Source organism: Mastomys coucha, unplaced genomic scaffold (assembly GCF_008632895.1).
Source record: "Mastomys coucha isolate ucsf_1 unplaced genomic scaffold, UCSF_Mcou_1 pScaffold22, whole genome shotgun sequence".
Taxonomy (NCBI): domain Eukaryota; kingdom Metazoa; phylum Chordata; class Mammalia; order Rodentia; family Muridae; genus Mastomys; species Mastomys coucha.
The window spans coordinates 241,315,415-241,325,406 of NW_022196905.1; the positions used below are offsets into that span (position 1 = coordinate 241,315,415).

General features: G+C 41.4%; 1 pseudogene across 1 annotated transcript; it reads left to right on the plus strand.

Annotated features, from left to right (window-relative positions):
• The first annotated feature begins 9,616 nt into the window (after positions 1-9,616).
• On the plus strand, positions 9,617-9,986 carry LOC116068007 (annotated as a pseudogene). Its single transcript, XR_004109400.1, has one exon. The product of XR_004109400.1 is annotated as an apolipoprotein C-I pseudogene (transcript).
• Positions 9,987-9,992: the final 6 nt, after the last annotated feature.

The window sequence follows — 9,992 nt, forward strand, 5'->3', positions numbered from 1 at the left end:
GCAGGAGAGATTATGGCTGCTCTCAAAAAAGTTCATGAGCTAAAATCCTATTCTGATTCTACCCAAGATAAAAACCAATGAACCAGAAAGGGAGTAAAAACCTACAAACCTAAAAGGATGAACCCAAAGCCCCAAAACAAGTCAAATCTCATACAACCTCAATGTTATAGGATGAGAAGTGGAGTAGCTAGGTTGTGGACTTGGGGGATATTCACTTTACCCCACTCTGCACAGGTTAAGTGGCCATCACTACTCTTTGTATCATTTCATGTCTTTCAGTCCTGGCAATGTTGTTAAGATTTCAGATGCATTGATTGGCAGTTTACCCTTGCAGCCTTTACATCACCATAAGATGAATAACTTTTTTTTCAGATTAATTTATTTATTTGCTGTGTAATAATGTTTTGCCTGCATGCATACATAGGCTCTCTGGCAGGATCCAGGTTCCCATTGTTCATGGAGGTCAAAAGAGGGAGGTTAAGTCCCTGGAACTGGAGTTAGAGACAGCTGGGGGTCACTATGAGGATGCTGGAAACCAAACTCAGGTCCTCTGTAAGAGCAGCAAGTCCTCTTAACCACGGAGTCATCTCTCCACACCTAGGATGAGTACTTTTATTCTGAGTTTAGAAATAAAGAAAATGAGGCAGAATTGACATGTTCAAAGTACACATGACTACTAAATACAGAAGATGGAGTTCATAGCTGACAGGAGCCTGCTGACATTGTCACTGGCCTAAACTCTTCTCATCATCTCACCCCACCATCACAGTGAGACAGCTTGCCCAATAATAGTTGCTGCAACCCCAAGAAGATGACGTTGTCTTGAAGCAGAAAAGATGTTCTTTCTTGCTAAGATTGAAAAAGCCATTTAGTATATATGCTTTTCTGTCTCACTGAACAAAAATTGATCCCAAACAAATTAGCCCTGTGAGAACATACTTTATGGGCTCTATGGATGATTTTCACATGCAGTCTGGGTAGACAACCATTGGTCAGAAATTGGAGTCAGTGTTGAGAAGGAATAAGGGGATGGACTGTTCTATTCACCCCAGTCTAACACAGTCAGGTATGGGGAGGATCCATAGAGTGTATTATTTTGGAGGAGACTCCATTTAGGGAGCACTGAGGATTTTCCTTCGTCTATAAGCTCTGCCTCAAAATCCTTTCTAAGGTACTTATTGAAGGTGAATTTTAAAAAATGCAGGACTTCTGGAAAGTAAAGTTAAAGCCAATTCTTCTCTCCTTCCTTCTCTCTTCTTTCCTTTATTCATTATAATCTTCCCTCCTTCCCGTCTTTTCTCCACCCTTATTTAGTTTTTATCCACTCCTTCCTTCACTCCATTCACTCCATTTTCTCCCCTCACCCTCCTCTTCTTCACTCTCTCTCATCCTTATCTGCTCTCTCCCTCTCCTCTTCAGTCTGTCTGCTAGGCAAAGTTGGCTCCTTTTGCTATAACAGTGCAGTGCCCCATGTGATTCTATATCATGGTGCATATCTTGTACCACACAGCTTCTTTGGCATCTGCCCCTTCTGCAAGACACTCCCTTCTTTGAAAAGGGACATCATTGCCTTTTTGGAGGATGCAACTTCTGAGAAAATACAGTGTATTCAAGGCACTTCATGTCCATTTTGCAAGGAAAGACTGAGCTGTCTCTCTGAGGACATGGGAACTGCTGTCAAGGTTGAAACATGCAGGACCTCTGTGGTTGTACAAACTTTGTGAAAATAGGATTGTGTGAAGATCAGATGGGAGGGAGAGGATTGTGTAAGGGACAGTGTGTAATATTATGTAGACTCCTGTTGGGAGCAGGGGGACACAGTAGAATGCCCACTCTCTGTCTGTGCCTTTCCCACCATTTCTAGCATCAATTCTCATAAACAAAACAAAAGCCCAAATAAACAACAAAACCAAGCAGTATCAGGATCGATGAAAAAACTTATTAAGAATATAGACAGTACTCAGTTCAGTATTAGGCATTTTGACCCAGCAGGTCCAGAGTAGGCCTTCAGAATTTTCATTTTCATGCCACATATATTATACAATATATATGGCCATATATCCACGTGGCTGGAGATATCAGAAGGGTTGGCTTCTACACTGTGTATTCAGGGTGGCAAGTGACACAAACCACGGGCCCAGCCATGCCTTGGTACTGAGTAAGTGAGGCTCACTCACTTTGCAATGATTCCTTTAGGTCAGGAACCCACAGCCACTTGACAGGGTTTTCCTCATGAAGTGTTCTCATCATACATCCCAGATCCCTTTTCCATACTGAACACACTCACTGTGGTGCTTCCTCTTTCCGGCACTCCCAGGTCTTCATGGCCACTCTCTTTGGCTTGGTAAGGACTTTTTTTATTTTCCCCTTTACACAATAATAGGATATTATGTTTGTCTTAAGAAAAAAACCAGGAATTTGGCAAGAATCATAACACCGTGTTTGATTTCTGAGCTAAAAATAGATTCTGTATTGTGGAGAAATTTAAGAGGCCAAAAACAGTGCAGGGCAGCATCATCAGCTCTCTCCCCAGCAGCAGCAACACCTGGACTCTCTCCTAGCATTGCTATTCCAGAAGCAGCAACATGCCACTTAGAGAGTTCAGGAATTGAGGGAACCTCATACATATGGTTTTGGCAGCTGCCAATCACAGGAGGTCGCATCCCAGTTTCATAGGATGAGTGCATCTATTCTGTCTCTGATGAGCCTGTGACTTTGAATATGGTCTGTCTCCTCTCTGACTTTGGGTCCCTTAAGGGTAGGTTTCTGAAAACTGTACTTTTTTTTTCCAGGAATGAAATGGTAAGTCACTGAGATATCATTTGCAGAAAGAATTCTTCCCTCAGAGCAAAGCTACCATTGGAGCAGAAAGAATGTCCTGGAGATTGGGGAGATAAAACAAGGGGCTCAGATGCAAAGTAGAGGGAGTGAAGTAGGTTTATGGATCAATCCAAAAAGAAAAAAAAAAAACATGGTAAATTGAGAAAGATGGCTGAAGGGCTGAGGTCAGAGGGAGACAAATCGAATGCTGCTCTGGATTTAATAGAGACTGTTTTATGTACTGAATGACGTGTCACCAGAAGACAGGGACATCAGAGTTGTATTTTAGAAAACCTGAGGATGATGGAAATAGCCTGGAAGCCAAGCCCAGAGAAGAGAACTTGGCAAAACTGTCAGAAACTCTGAGGGTCAGTGAGAATGGGAAGCAAGAACACAGAAAATATTTTGGATGGCAGGGAGTGGGGAGGGCCCATTACTGATCAGAAATTACTTGTAATTAGCATATGCAAATGAGATCATCTTAGCCCAGCCATTATCGCCTCCTCCTCAAGCATGGTGTCCCTAGCCAAACTCAGGGCTTTTAGTCATCAGCTTTGCTCACACCCCAGCATCTTCTTGTCCCATAGACTGTTTTGGTCCATTGTCTTCTTCCAGGCCTGAGCCTGGAGCTCCCACTGTCTGTCCCAGCCAAGGAGAAAGGCAACCACATGGAAAGAAAAGAAAGATTTTCTGTGTTTTTCTGCAAGATAAAGCAAGGTTATTTTTGGCCCATTTTTAGAGCAAATCAGATTTATTTTCTCTTTTCTCTTTCAGAGCCCTGTGTCTGGCAGGCTTCATGCAGGGGAGTGAAAATTAGAGCTCACATTTTCAATGCCTTTGCAGTTTTTGCTCGGTGTCAGTTTTGTTTGTCTTCCTCTGGCTGACTGTCTTCCGTGTCTCCGGACTGTTGAGGTCTTCCAGAAGTTGCTCTCAAGCCAAAAAAAGTAAAACCAAGCTACCATGAAAAGGGTGGGGAGTTTGAGACAGAGAGAAGGAAAAGAAGGAAAGAAAGGAAACTGTCCCACAGTCTGCACTTCTTGAAGCCCCACTTCCCTGCCCCATATTAGCTCTGCCGTTCATGCTAGCATCCCTTTGATCAGAGAGACACTGGACTGTATGGGAGTCTCCTAACAGAACTCACACATGCTGGGACCTAAGATACCTTTTTTTCCAATGTCCACACTGCTTGATTCATGGCTTTGAAATTTTGTCAGTATGCTCTGAAGCAATGGACTCAGGGGTTATAAATTCAGACTATCAGTACCTTGACTAAGTTACTTGACCTCCATAAATCATGGTTTTCTTCATCTATGCACCAGAGGTCTGGTTAGGATATCATGGGAATATGAGGGTTCCGTGGGATGCCTGACATAGGAGCTTTGAGAACTGCCTGGTGCCCAACTGTTGACTGACTCTGGGTGACTAGTGTGTGGCCAAGTGCATACATGAACACCACACTGATGTTTATACCATTGTGCTTACACTACTGGACAGCTACCGCAGTTTTATGATCTGCTCATAGTATTTAAAGAAGTTGTAAATTTCTTCCAATCCTTTTCCCAAAAGAACCTTTTGTTTCGTTTTCTTCTTCTCTCCCACTAGAGCATTTCAGTTAAGGCAGTGAATGTCACATGGAAGACTGTGTTAATAGCAACCAGGTGGTTTCTTGTTCAGTTCTATACATCCTTCTGTCCATTTTGGGGCAAAGTCATATGTGAGTGCTACTGGCAACTTTTTTTTTCTTCTCTTAATAAAACACAGCATGACTAGTCTACTTGCTTTCAAACACATCCTTCCCTTCCTCCCTGGATGGCACTGTAAAAAAAATCCAGCTTTTTTTCAAATCCAACCCTTCCTATGTTTTTACTGACTTATTCGTCAATAACCTCCTATGTGTATGGAACACGTCCTAGTCCCATTCGCCCATCAACACTTTTGAATGGAAATGTACTGCTTGCTAGAGAGACAGATCTTCTGAGGTTATCAGTCTACGAATACTGCTTAATGGTTGATGTAATAAGGATTTTTTTAAATTACATTAAATGAGCGCCTACTGAACTAAGAACTTTACTTATATTACTTCCAGTCTTTACCTTGACCCTCAGTTTTAGGCTTAAAACTATTAGTCCTTAAAGACTAATTCACTGAGAGTAACAATTAATGTCTAAAAGCTAGGTCAGAGAAGCTGGGATAATGATGAAGGATAAGCACCATGGAGTGTAGTATATTTCTCATCATAATACTATGATGTGTCTCCTTCTGTACAAGGGATATATTGCTGTCCCCTTGGTCTGCAATTCCTGCCACATATGTATTCAATATATGCAATTATTTGTTGATGCCTACAGGTACAGGTGCATGCATCCACTCTCATATACATGTGTGTGTGTGTGTGTGTGTGTGTGTGTGTGTGTACGTCCACAGATTGCTGTTTCCCTCATTTTTTGTGGAACATGTGACCCCCACATCCAGGTCTTCCTAGCAATGGAAAAGGGTAGTGATGTGTAGGCAGGAGATTGGGGTGGTCCTTCATCCAAAGTCTGCTGGGGAGGAAGATCTCCAGAGCACAGCAGAGGATGGCCTTCTGCATCCGTAGCACCTCAGATGTACCTCTTCTCTGACTGATGACCTCCTAGATGTAGTCTTTGTGATTGACTATGAGTTCCTTACTACTAACTTAAACAAGTACCTGTCATCTCTTCACTGGTGCTCTCTACCCATGAGTCTTGGTTTCCCAGGACTTTAGAACACCATGCCATAATACCCCCTTATATCACAGTTACTCCAGCTCAGTTCTAAGCCCATTAGTACTGAGTTCGCCATGTTTGAAGAAAATAATCAGCTGGATTCTCCAGGCTTACCTAAAGTCATTTACTGGAAAATATTGATGCTGATCACGAGAAGTCCTTCCTTTCTCCTCACCTTAGGTACCTAAGGGAGTTAAAGTTTCCAAAAGTACAAAGGCATGCATGGGTGGCCATGTCTATGCAGCTGCCTGAGTATGACTGTGTTTCGGAGAGGGCAATACTATGAATTCAACATTTCATTCATTCACTGAACAAAGAACTGTTTATTCCAGGTTTCTTTGGAATCCTTATAACAGACAGTGGGGAAGGAGGCTGCTAAAAAGAAGATAATATTCCTCTGTCAAACAATTTCAGAAAGTCCTTTGATAAATAAAGCAGTTTCTATTGCAGAATTTCTCAGTGTCTTTGAAAGGCCAATATACCTTATAATACACAAAGGTAAACATGGTACCTGATAATTACCATAATCTTCTGACTCATAATGCATTCCCTCTACATCAATAGAATACACCAACCTCTATACTTTGGAGAAAGAACATTCACAGGGACAAAAATAAATAATAAGTAAATAGATAAATAGAAAGAAAGAAAGAAAGAAAGAAAGAAAGAAAGAAAGAAAGAGGAAGATAGAAAGAAAGGAAGGAATTAAAAAGAAAGAGGAAGAAAGAAAGAAAGAAAGAGAAAGAGAGAGGAAGGAAGGAAGGAAGGAAGGAAGGAAGGAAGGAAGGAAGGAAGGAAGAAAGAGAGAGAGAGAGAAAGAAAGAAAGGAAGGAAGGAAGGAAGAAAAAGGAAGATAGAAAGAAAGAAAGGAAGGAAGGAAGGAAGAAAAAGGAAGATAGAAAGAAAGGAAGGAAGGAAGGAAGGAAGGAAGAAAGAAAGAAAGAAAGAAAGAAAGAAAGAAAGAAAGAAAGAAAGAAAGAAAGAAAGGAAGGAAGGAAGAAAGAAAGAAAGAAAGAAAGGTAAACCTGTACTCTGGGCCTTTGTTTGCAAAGATCTTATACAGAATAGAAGAATTTCAAATCAACATAAATGGTCGTTGATGTAGGTTTTCTATATGAATTAGAAATAGTTTCTCCCTGTGTAGCCCAAGCTGGTCTCAAAGTCATGATCCTATCCAATGTGCTTCTGACTTCTTAGTGCCAGAATTACAGGCAGGTACCACACCAACCAGCTCTGACATCCTTCCTCTTAACCATTCTATAACAAACCTGTGTTGTTCTTGTGTGTCCATGAAGGTCTCTTTTGTGCCTTTGGATTAGGAGAAGGGGGTTTTAAGGGACTTAGGCATGCTCTGTATAGAAGGGAATTGAAGCACACTCCCACAGGAAACAGTTTCTTTTCCTGCTTCCACATGAACCGTGTTCAGCAAACTGCTTAAAAGGCTAGGATAATCCCACCTGTGGTACTAGTCACTCAGTTGATGACTAAGACACGGAGGCTCACACTGACCAGAGGCTTTACAAAGTTACAAAGATGGGGATATCCAGAGTACAGGACTCAGAGATTTATACCACCCCAGTTCTCAAAATGCTACAAAATCTTACTTTATGTTACAGTGGGAACCTTGTGGGTGGCTACCTTCAAATGCCCATTCTAAAGAACAGGGGGAGATTGTAAACGGGTGCCAGGAGTGGACTGGTTTCAACCACACAACTATTAGGCCCACCCAGGAGTCAACACAGGCTAAATTTAGGCCAAGATTATTTTCCTTTTCCCTTTGAGTGTGAGGGTGGGAGGAGAAGACTGGAGAGGAAGTGCTGCAGACACACACAGACCCCAAGGGTGTGGGGGGGTCACAGTCCACAGAGAAGCCAGCCAAGCTTGACATGTCATCCCTCTGCGCTCACTCAGCCATAGGATGTTTACATTCCTGCTGGTCCTTAAGGATGGAGAACTGAGTCGGAAAACAAAAATGGGGCCAGAGAAGATGCTGGGGGAGAAATAAAAGAGTATACTTCTGCACTCAATTGTCTAAGCAAAAGATGAAACAATGAAATTGGGCACAATAGTACATGTAAAGGACATGGGTCTGACTGTCTTTAATTTTTAATAAGGCTGCTCAGAGCTACAAATTTTGTTCTCCTTTGTTCAAATCAAACACTAAGAATTTGGTTACTTGTGAATAAAGATTACAGTCATGTCAAAATACAGTAAGTACATGATGATATATGTAAATTATTATATATGGTGCTAAATAATTTATATCATATGGACTGTCATGTGTGTAAATAATATCATAAATGCTCACAGCATTCCAATTAGGTTTGTTGTGTGAAAAACTGCAGAGGAGAGAATCTTTGCGTGAGATTCAGAAGGTTAAGCCTTGCATGGACTGGCACCATCAAAAGCTTTGCGAGAGGGTTGCACAGACTCAGGTACCTCCCCTGGATGAAGTTCCCCGTAACTGTTTAAAGTGAGACATATGTGTATATTCAAATAAAGAAACTTTTCCTTTTCCCCAGCACTCAAGAAATGAAATGTGAATACTCTGATAAAGTATGAGCTCTGATAGTTTCCCAAGATGATAAGTATGTGTGTGTGTGTGTGTGTGTGTGTGTGTGTGTGTGTGTGTGTGTGTGTGTATAAAATGTAAAATCCAAACAAGGAAAGCATCCTCTAGCTATGTATGTAAATGTACAAGTCCTTACTTGGATGTGTATGTGGCTTCCTGAGTAAAATATCTCAAGTATTTTACAGAATGTGATTTGGAACAAAACCAAAATCATACAAAGATGATCTGTTGATTTATTTTATATTTTCTACTTTATTTCATAGTTGTCTTAACTATTTGAATGTTCTGTGCCTCTCTCTCTGTGTATCTCTGTCTCTCTTTCTCTCTCTCTCTGCCTTTCTCTCTCTCTCTCTTTCTCTCTCTCTCTCTGTGTGTGTGTGTGTGGGGGTGTTGCAGAAATAAAAGGAATTTGAGTTAACCCAGGAATGAGAGCAAAGGCAGATCAGACTCTGATACTTGAGCCCCCTCTACGAATTCTGGGATAGCTTGGCAGCAGGGCTGTTTTTCCAGCTGGGAATCATTTTATTTTGTTGCCCCAAATCCTGGACAGAGCTCATATCCAGCCAGAGGCCAAAGACCTGCTTTGTAGAAAGACATCCACCCTCCCTTAAAGAAGGGATGCTGTATTCAAGGATGAGCACGGGGTGAATGTCTTTCTTAGAGATAAAGGAGTCTTAAGGTAGAGAGAAACTGTCAGTACCTGATAAGAAACAGATGTGTTATGGTGCCAAAGTTTCATACTTTATAATAAAATCATAAATATATCAAATTCAAATGAAATGTTGGTAAAAGTCATAGGAGCTGGAGTCCTCTGTATATATAAGATACTGACTTGGGAAAAGGAGAAATGTGCTGCCCTGACTGGCTATAATGTGTTGGACAGTAATTGCATCCCAAAGATACATCTACATGTGTATTACTTAATTCTCTTATTATGACAAGACAGCTGGTAGGGAAGGAGAGGTTTATTTTGGCAACCAGGGTAGTGTTCGTTCTGGTAAGGAGACAAAGAGTAGCAGTATGAGGTAGCTGGTCACATTGCATCTAAGTTAAAAGACAAAGAGAAATCAGCACTGGTACTCCTTTTGATTTCTCACTTTTATTCTGTATAGGATAACCAATATATGGAATATTGACACCTATAGTCAGAGTAGGTCTTCCAACCTTGATTAAACCTCTCTAGAAACACTCACCACCCCACAGGGGTTTGTTTCTTATGTAATTCTAAATCCAGTCAAGTGGACAAACAAGATTATCCATCATCAATATCTACCCCTTGTCAACTTGACACCCAAACAAGTCACTTTTAAATTATAATATTCAATTCATGATTCCCCCAAAGGTTCGTGTTTATCACTTAATGCAAAATACATTGAGTCCATTTAAAATGTCCCAATGGTTCTGAACAATTCCAGTGGTATTCAAAAGTCCAAAGTGTCTTTCTTCTGAGGCTCAACACTTCACTATTGAACTCCTGAGAGATCCTTAGGTCCAGGGTACCCCTCCAGCCAGGATGAAGCTCTTCATCACACTTCCTGTCTTGATTGTGGTTGTAACCATGGCTTTGGAAGGCCCAGTGTCCGCCCAGGTGGCCCCTGATTTATCCAGCACATTGGAGAGCTTACCAGATAAACTGAAGGAGTTTGGGAACACTTTGGAAGACAAGGTCCGGGCAGCCATTAAACATATCAAACAGAAGGAAATTATGACCAAGACCTGGACCTGGTTTTCAGAGACATTCAGCAAAGTGAAGGAAAAATTTAAAACCACGTTTGCCTGAGTGCATGGCAGGCCACCTCGCAGCAGTAAGGTCATCCACATGAAGTGCCAGGTGATGACACACCAATAAAAAA